The sequence below is a fragment of the Pituophis catenifer genome, unplaced genomic scaffold, assembly GCF_029215685.1.
Source record: "Pituophis catenifer annectens isolate HBS135680 unplaced genomic scaffold, rPitCat1.0.hap2 SCAF_7, whole genome shotgun sequence".
NCBI classification, from domain to species: domain Eukaryota; kingdom Metazoa; phylum Chordata; class Lepidosauria; order Squamata; family Colubridae; genus Pituophis; species Pituophis catenifer.
In genome coordinates, this window is record NW_027256887.1 from 25,581,361 (window position 1) to 25,591,913 (window position 10,553).

A 10,553-nucleotide genomic window follows, 5' to 3' on the forward strand; every position below is an offset into this window, starting at 1 on the left:
ATGTAATGATTGGGACAATATAAGAATATCATCTAAATAAAAGGAAACTCTGACTGGGAGGGAAGTGAGATAGCCCATAAGGATAAGGGCAGCCATTATTTTAGTAAAAGCCCTAGGGGCCGAGGACAAACCGAAGGGCAGGGCACAGTACTGATAATGTTTACTATTATAACAAAAATGGAGAAACCTACGATGTTCGGGTAGGATGGGGATGTGGAGATAGGCTTCTGTTAAGTCCACGGATGACAAAAAGTCCCCTCCCGAATACAAAGTAAAATAGTTTGCAGTTGGCGATAGGTTATGTGCCGGTTCAAGGATTTCAAATCAAGGATAGGCCGCCAGTCCCCTGAAGGTTTTTGTAAAAGAAAGAGCCGAGAATAAAACCCTTGGCCAATTTCGTTAGAAGGTACTGGTTGAATGGCTCTAATTGTCATTAAGTGGCAAATAGCCGCTTCCACCTGGGCCCGCTTAGTTCTGTTAAGGGAAACTGGACAACGTAAAAACCTACAAGGAGGGGTGGAAACAAACTCAAGGGAAAGTCCAAACCTAATAGTATTCTTTACCCAATCATCAGTAATAATGGCCTCCCAGGCAGGGAAGAAAAGGGCCAAGCGACCTCCGAGCCACGAAGGAGCATGACTCCTAGCGAGTCCTTCGGAAGGGGCGACCCCCTACCCCCCCGAGGGGCTCTTCTGGGGGGATATCTAGGGGCCTGTCTGACCTGGTTATCCTGATGGAAAGACCCGCTCTGCTGGTAGGAACACTGGGACCTCTGTTGGTAATAGCCGGAGTTGGAACCTCGAAAGGACTGAGCTCGAAAGGAACCAGACGAACGATTGTCCAATCGGCGAGACATCGCTGGCAAAATCTTCCGATGGTCTCTGGTCTCAATAAGAAGGGGTTCAAGGGAAGCCCCAAATAGTTTGTCACCCGCATATGTTGACGAAGCCAGGCGCCACTTATTACAAACGTCGGCTTGCCAATATTTTAACCACAGCAACTTGCGAGATGTAACTGCGGAACCGATGGCCTTTGCGGAAAATCTGGCGGCATTCAGGGTGGCATCAGCCGAAAACTCCACCGCTGCTAATATTTTATTGATATCTTGATGTGCCTGCACATCGGAAGGAGGAATGCGACCCTGTAACTGTTTTAACCAAAGGATTGACGCTCGGTTAAAAAATGACGCAGCTGATGCTGCTTGGACTGACCAGGCCGAAGCCTGGTGACCCTTGATGAGGGTCCATCCCGCCTTCCTTTCTTCTGGGCGCAGGGACTCCTCTGCCGGGCCTGAAGAGGGAGAAGGTGAGGAGAGAGCCGCTACTGGTGCATCCACTACGGGAATCTGCAATAGAGAAGCATACTCCGTCGCTAAATTATATAAGCGCCTATCCAGGCTATTAGGAATTGGGCCTGTACTGGGGTTCTTCCATTGCCTCTGTAGCACATCTGCAAATAGCTCTGGGGCCGGAACTATCTCGGTTTGTACAGCAGGTTCTTCAAATAAAGAAGAAGTAGGGACTGGTACATCAGGCTGAGGCTGGGATTTGGTAGCTGGTAGGCCCAATCCAGTGGTGGTTTGAGCTTTATATAATAAGGAGCGGAACATCTGTGGTGAAACAAGCCCACAAACGACAGCTGATCGGGTTCCAGGCCCTCATCCTCAGACAAATCCTGTTCAATAATGGCCTGCTCCTCATCTCCTGACAGGGACCCTTGGCTGTCCCTAGAGGGGGAAACAGCCCGCTCTGGGTTCTGAGTGGAGGCCTACAAGGGTTGAGAACTGATGGAAGGAGTATGGCAGCTTAAATAATCCGACACTTTGGAAGATGCCCTCTCTTGTAATCCCTAGGCAATGCCCTGTTTAATGGATTCAGCAATTAACTGGGCTAAAGCTGGAGGAATATCTAATTTTTGGCCTTGTAAGACCTGGTTCTCATTGTCCCTGGAAGCCTGGAGTATAGGTCCTGGTTGCTGGCCTGGTTGTGGAGGAGGAGCTTCAGGAACCCCAGAGGAGAATAAAGCAGCCGTATCAGGGGCCAAAGAATCCTCTGTGACTGAAATATCTGGTGAGAGACTTGGCACTAGAGAAGACTGGGGAGCAGTTTCCAGTGGAATAGGATTGGATGGTGGCGCTGGGTCGGTTGAAGGCCCAGAATGCGGTCTAGTAGAGCAGTGGGTCTCAACCTTCCTAATGCCGTGACCCTTTAATACAGTTCCTCATGTTGTGGTGACCCCCAACCATAAAATTATTCCTAAGACCATTGAAAATATGTGTTTTCCGATGGCCTTAGGCGACCCCTGTGAAAGGGTTGTTCGACCCCCAAAGGGGTCCCGACCCACAGGTTGAGAACCACTGTAGTAGAGGATGCTGCCTTATTACAGGCCTTTTCTATGGCCTTATGGCGCCTCTCTTCATCTCTGGACATTGGGGCCTCAAGGGACGCCTGGGTCCTAGGTTTTTGAATTTGACTATTGGAGGAAGAACCCTCCTCTGGGTCCCGCTGCTTATGGGAACGCTTCCCCTTGCTGCTCTTACCACTAGCCTTGGCGTCCGCCATTTTGGGAAGGCTATAAAATGGCCGCTTAACTCCCCGAGTAAAGAAGAGGTCCACCGTTGGCCCATTAGGGCGGTAACTCACTGCGTAGAGGAAGGGAGCTTTAATAGCCTCGGCGAGGGCTCTGTAAAGTGCTAGCCAGCCAGTCGAAGCACTTTGAATAGCACGGAATCCTCAATGCGCTGACAGGCTGTAGGTCGGTGACGCTGGGTTGCACTGCCTAATAAGCCTCCAATTAGTCACTCCGAGGGAATCCCCTGGTGAAGTGCAAGCCAGCTGGCTTAGACGTACTTAAATCAAGCGCGGAAATCGCGTCGCGCTAGAATGCTGCAGGGCAACCCGATTCGCTGTCACCTCACAGCCCACGCAGTCGACAGATCGCCTGAGGCCGCATGCGACGGAGTGAACTCGTGCGTGTGGCCGATGGAATTGCCAGCCAGCAATTCTACCGCAGAGCGGTCTTCAGCGGAGCTTAGGAAAAGCTTCTCTCGCTGGAATGGTCTTCAGGCAAATCGCTATGTCAAAGATCCTCTTTTTTTTTTTTAAGATTGAAAGAGCTGTCTCTAGACACGACTGGTCCTGACTCGACCGAGTCGAAAAACTGACAGCCACAGTCAGGAGGAGGGACTTCCTTGATTTCTGCAGACCTGGTCCAATCGCGACTCAACCAAGTCTCCTCCCATCCTGACTGCTGTGCCCAACTATAGGAGAAACTCAGCATTTGAACAAACTTGTAATTTAGATGCCCATGGATCAGTGGACATCTCGATAAGATATCTGAAAAAAAGTATGTTTATAAACCGCTGTGTCTCTTCTAACACCAAGGAACCAGAGTTATAAATAAACTATGCTTATTTTATTCTGAAAATAAAATTAACCAGCACTGATTAGCTACCGACTAGCCTTTGGTTAGTTAGTTATCTAAATATCTTTCAAGCAATTTAGGTGAGTTGCAACAACTACCATAGTTGATTATACCGTGCATGCTGTTTGTTATCTGATTAATAGTGCATACATGTTTGGGAAGTTGTTCCTTGTTCCAATTACACAGTTCACAAAATAGGGCTGTTTTAACTGCATTACTTAAACAGATACCTTGCAAAAGGTATGTAGTAAATAAGGGCAACAGACAAGTAAAATCCCTTTAGAAAAGCGATGGACATATACATGTACAAACATAGACTTATAAACAAACATTACCTATAAACCATCTTTCTCTTAAGGTGTTGGGATAGGAGGGAAGAAACCAAGTTCAAGCCCTCCCTTAGTCACAGAAATTCACAGGTGACATTGGGCCAGTCATGCTCTCTCAACTCAATCTACTCGAAAGGATTATTTTGGGCAAAAACAAGAGAAGGAGAGAGATATACTAGGAGAGATATATACTGTGCCACTGTTTGAGTTCTTCAACAAAAGACGAGATACAGAACAAACAAACAAGCAAGCAAATAAACTTATTACTTTATTTTCAAAGGTTTATTTTCAGTGAATTGGAGTTTTATTGTTCAATGTGGAGTTGTATGCACACCTCTGTATACAATCTGATCTACTGCAATTGGAAATGATTCAATTAAAATTTAGTATAATTGTACTGAAATTTCATCCTGCATTTTGAATTGTTCTTTTTCAGATATAATTAAGAGGCTCTTCAGTAGTAGTAGAAATGAGAATCTGCTGTCTAATATTTTAGTTGAGACATCCTTTTGGGATACGTTATTGGTTTGGTAAGTTTATTTTTGTTTGGAAAAAACAAAAGTATTGCTAAAGATCTTTCCTTTTTAGATCATTCAACTCATTTTTTAATTAGTCTTGACAAGGCTATACTTGAAGATACAGTTCTACAGAGAAGTAGAGCTATAGTATATATCTGTATGTTACATGGATGACACTTTTGCCATCATCATATGCACCAGACTAGAAGAGACACACCGTCTACTCAACCATGTATTCACTGGGATCAGTTTTACACATGAGAAGTTTTACACATTTTCAAAAGAGCAAAAACACACTGCAGCACCAAGTCATTAAGAAAAGCAGAAGAGAAATACCTTTTCGATGTTTTCCACTGCAATGGCTATCCAAAAAATTTTATAATACAATCCTTGTCATCCAAACCCCGACAAAATACACAGCCAACCACAACACAAAAACAAGTCCTGCCATACATCAAAGGAACATCTGAAATGGCTGCCAGAATACTGCAACCCCTAGGAATAATGATAGCTCACAAACTCACACTTACACTCAGAAAAGAACTATCTAAAGTTGAAGACAAAATACAGAAGGAAGACAACAGCAACACAGAATACAAAATCAATTGCAACAATTGTAACCAATTCCGAGTGGGACAAACAGGAAGGCAATTGAAAACAAGGGTTCATGAACATCAAGTAGCAGATGAATTGCAAGACCAAAAATTCTTGCTCTCAAACCACATTGATAATAAACACCACCAGTTCAGTTGGGAAGGAACAAAAATCATTGGCCATGCCAGCACCCATCACACACGTGAATTTATTGAAGCCTGGTATTCTACCAAAGGAGCAATTAACAAGCATATTGATCTAGATCCAGCATATGAATACGTAAGAAACCAGATCATTCAAATGAGCAATCAACAAGAGAACCAATCAGCTGTTCAGAATTTAAATATAGCTCCAAACGAACAATCACACAACCAACTGACCAAACTGGCACACAAGACATTTATCAGCTAAGGAGAATAGGACAAGAAAATCTTGCTGATGATGTTACCTAGTCTGGTAACGAAATGTTCAGAAACTAAATTGAAACAAGCTTGGAGAGCAAGCCACTGCCAAAATCCAAAACCTGAACTACAAGTATTTTCTATTATTTCATAGATCTATAGTTTCTCTTTATTAATTCATTTTTCCATATCCCCTTAAGCCCTCTCAAGTATCTTTCTATTTGCCATTCACAAAAGATGCTTGCTTAAAGATGTAATGTCCTTGCTTCAATGCTAATGGAGGGAATATTTAATAACATCTGTATGCAGAAGCTTTTTTAGCTTTGTTCTGATGCTGCTATTGAATCAGAAGTATTTCATTGTACTGTTCCATTGCACAGAGTTTCTACTTCCTCTTCTCTTCTACTGCCATGGGCTCCTTGGACATGGGAATCACCTGTTTCTTGTTTGCAAATTTATTACCAGAAATCTACAGGAAGGTATTGAAGTTTTGCTTCATCACTACTACTGCCATCAGGTACACTGTCTGACCAGGGGTTCTCTGCCTGGTTGGTGGGTGGGCATGGCCATGGTGGGCATGGCCTAGTCATGCACCATGGTGGGGGGCGGGCTTTTTGTTTTCCTCAAGCCTCTGGGAGGGCGAAAATGGCCTCCCCACGCTTTGGAGACCCTCTGGACCCGTTTCCAGCCTTCCTGAACTTCTGGTAGGCCCATTTTTCGCCCTCCCTGAGCCTCCGTGCATGCCCTGCATTTACCTGCATCCAAAACGGGCTGCGTGTGGACTCCTGGGAGGGGAGGGGAAGGGTGGGCGGGGCCATCCAGGAGTGGGATTTGGGGGTTCTCTGAACTGCACAGAATCTTAGCTAGAGGTTCTCCTGAACCCCTGCAAGCCCCCAGCAGCCCACCCCCGTGCCTGACTTCTGCATAACCTACACCAACCCATAGCATTTGGTCTTTAAACTTTCATGTTACTTTTTTTTATATTATGCATTGCATTTCATTTTTATTTGGTCTATGACTATATATTAATAAAATAAGTAAAAATACTAATCTTGCTAGAGATGAATAAGAAATGTATCCATATTGTATCACTCACATAATGTATAAACATGACTGATTCCAGATCTTCTTGGACTTTTCAAAAATGGCTAGAGCTAGCAAGCATAGAATTCAACATATGAAGACTGCGGATGAAAGACCAGTGATCAGCTGCTTACTTTCAATATCACTAATCTATAGTTTATTTTTTTAAAAAATACACTACTTTCAGAAAGTATACCATACAAGAAACTGATTTAATTATTTCTGTTGTCTACTTTTGCACAACAATACACTGAGTTCATATGGGCAATTTCTGGATTTCCAGAAACTGCTATTAAGGAACTGTAGAGTTATTTTACAAAGCACCAAATATTTTGCAGGAAGAAAAACAGTTGCGCCGTAAATAGTTAACCTGCAACTATTTTCAATCTTGTAAAAGATAAACAGAGTTTCCATTTTAGAGGAAAATTTAGAACTAAAAAATTCCGCCTTTATAAAAATAAAAACTGTTGTGAAACAACCAACACTGCTACATTGAGGATTAGATTTGAATTTAGTAGAATCCATAGATGCAGTAGTTTTATGTACAGGTAGTCCTTGACTTACAACCATAATTGAGGCCAAAATTTCTGTTGCTAAACTAGACATAATTTTCTACAGGTAGTCCTCGACTTACGAGCACAATTGAGCCCAAACAAGTGAAGTATTTTTTAAATGAGTTTTGCCCCGTTTTAAAATCTTTCTTGCCATAGTTGTTTAAGTGAACCACTGCAGTTGTTAAGTTAATAACATGGTTGTTAAGTGAATATGGCTTTCCCATTGTCTTTGCTTGTCAGAAGGTTGCAAAAGGTCCATGACTCCTGGACACGGCAACCGTCATAAATATGAGTCAGTTCCCAAGCATCTGAATTTCGATTATGAGATCATGGGGATGTTGCAATGGTCATAAGTGTGGAAAACAGTAATAAGTCAGTGTCGTTGTAACTTCAAACAGTCATTACATGAACAGTTGTAAGTCGAGTATAATATTCAGCTATAATGCCCAAGGCTCCATGATTAGATAGTATGAACTTTACAAAGATCCTGTCCAATACTGCTGATTCACGGATATGGTCATATGGTATTTTGAACACACTTTGGCATAGGCATTCATGACTTCTCATAAATATTTAAAAGATGTGAAAATTCCACTTATTGAGGATAATAGGGTTTTTTCAAAATAAATCCGTTTTTGTGCAATTTAGAGAATCAGTTATGCTACTTGATTTAAGCATATTTTCCTAAGAAGGGAGTGGTAAATTTATTGACTATGTTTCTAATAACAAAGGAAAAATGTTGCTATTATCAAACACGCAAATTGATTAATGGGTATATTCATGCATTTTCAAATCTAATCTTTCCAGATTGGTTCTGTGTAATACCTATTGTCAATTATCTGTGGGTGCAGCACAAATAGAATAGGATGTACACTAACTGCCAGATTGGCTTATGTTCCAGATTTGTGTAGGATCACCCACTGCACTTGTTCTCTATTAAAATGTCTCTTTTTTATAGAATATATCCAATTCAACCTTTACTTGAAGTTATAGAATGTTTATAGGCCTGAGCCCATAAGTATATAATTTAAAAAATGAATAAATAGGTCACACTCTGTAATTATGGTAACATCAAGGTTATAGAACAATTAATCAGTGGAACAACTTGCCTCCAGAAGTTGTGAATGCTCCAACACTGGAAGTTTTTAAGAAGATGTTGGATAACCATTTGTCTGAAGTGGTGTAAGGTTTCCTGCCTAAGCAGGGGGTTGGACTAGAAGACCTCCAAGGTCCCTTCCAACTCTGTTATTCTATTCTATTCTATTCTATTCTATTCTATTCTATTCTATTCTATTCTATTCTATTCTATTCTATTCTATTCTATTCTATTCTATTCTATTCTATTCTCAATGCAATCTAACTTGAGGGAGTATTATTTTGGAGAGAAAATACATTTGCCTTCATAAATAAAAAATAAGTCTTCCAGAGATTGTTATTTTTTTTACTGAAGATGAATATCTACAATTGTTTCATCTGTACAAATAAAGCTTATCCATGGGCACAATGTATGTACACAGATGTGTTATTTACACCAGTATATCCATAAGAGTAGGAGTGGCTCTTTTCCCCAGTAAAATCTCAACATTTTTTACCGAATCAGAATATTTACTATTCAGTATAAATGTTTTGATTTTTTTTTCTCCCAACAGCTACATAGCTAGGGCATTAATTTGTACACGAGGAGTTGAATTTATATATAAACACAAATTTGTCTCACTGTAGAGCTTTACTTTGGGGGCTATTTTTGGTGTGCCTAGATATCAGAAAGGGTCCAATGTTCCTTTAATATTAAGTAGAATAAAGTGCAAAAGATTTTGAGAAATTTTCTATCTTCTTTGAGGGACAAACTAAAGATAGGAGGACCTGAAAGCCTGAGAATCTTGTTTTCACTAGCTTATAAGCTTTAAATTTTCAAAAGTTTTAATTAACGTCTTTCATTTCATATAGTCATTTAATAATCCTAGAACAATAACATTATTGAGGCCGAGAGGGCAAAAATCCAAGACTGAATATTGCTTGTGATTTAACAAATGGCACATGTAGGCTGTCCTAAACAGTTAAACAACAAAGAGTATTGGGTAGTAAGAGTGTTTTTATTATTTGCAGATTATTTTGAAGATTTTAAGAGTACAATATCTATTTACTTGAATATACTGATCGACAATGTTGTAATGAAAGAAGTTGGTAAACGGTAATGTAATATTAATGGCATTATATACATTCAGAGCACTGTGTGAATATACAGCTAAGTTGCTTGTTGTTATAGATTAGTTCAGCTACAGGATATGATTTTATGTTTTATAATATCTCTATAAGGGTTTACTACTGCATTCAAATTTTGCTTTTTGTAAGTGTAATTATTTGCTCAAAAGAAACATAGTTCAGTAGACTTTGAGCAGAGTTTGTAACTGGCTATAAAAATTATCTTAAGACTGCAGAATGATAGATCTAAAGAGACCAAATGGTCAATTAATTTTACTATGTGTCACAAAGCAGAATAAACCAAACAATCTGGATCACAGTGTGCCTAAATGAAAGAACAGGTGCATTGCAACAAGAAGTCTACAAAGCAACTGAACAAATGCCTAAGGAAGCACAAGAAGCTACTTACACCAGAACATAATGTACACCTGAGGAAATTTTTTTCTACTTTTAATCATGCCATCCCTTCCCATGTAAGATGAGAGGTAAAGTTATGCCTGCATGGTCTAAGAAAATTTGAATATTGGAAAATTCTGCCTGGGTTTTGTCTGCTTTAGAAACATTTTAACAAACTTTCCCCTGCTGTGGTCTCTCAATTCTGTCCAGTATGTATTTGCCATCAATAAACTGCAGGTATAGAAAGTGTTCCTAGCAATCATGTTGTAATGATGAGTTTTAGATTATCAGTGGTCATTCCTATGCAAGGATAATGGACCAATTAAGATTCAGAATCTGCAGCACCCTTTAGAAAGAGTAGTAGTAGTAGATAGTTTGCTATCAGTGCAACTAATGAGGAGAACAAATAGAAACAGAGATAGTTTGGGGGAGGAAGGGGAGGAACAAGTTAACCATACATCCTTATAAAAGGATGGTGAGTAAACAGCAAGTGACATTCCCAGATGTATGTAATATAAGATATGATAATTACATACATTTCAAATGTTTAGGGAACCTTGTTCAGCTTCATCTGGTATGCTAGTTGTAGCTATTCCTAGAGCTGAAGTTGCTTGTGACATTAACTCATGCCCTCATCCTCTATGATACATGGGTTTGCTTTTGAAGGATACCTGGAAGCAAAAATTGCTACCCACGTGGCTAGGTAAGAGTACCCCCAATTTTGCAGGCACCATAAAGAAACCAGACCAGTGACTAAGGTGGCTCCAGGAGATGGACACATACCACTAGAGCTGAGCAACTGATTTGAAGCCCTCAATATGTAAGATTAGTTCCAACAACTTGAGACAATTCTATCATTTTGACCTAGTACTCTAATAGCAGAAAGGGTTACAGTTAGATACAAACTCCACAGAAATCAATCATATCAAAGCTTTTCACCAGGGAAAAGAAAAATGAAAGTGTTAGAGGACTCACTGTTTTAAAGGACAGAAGCAGTTACGTACAGATCAGATTCAAAAAAGAGAAAACGAGACCAGAAAACTTGTAATTTGT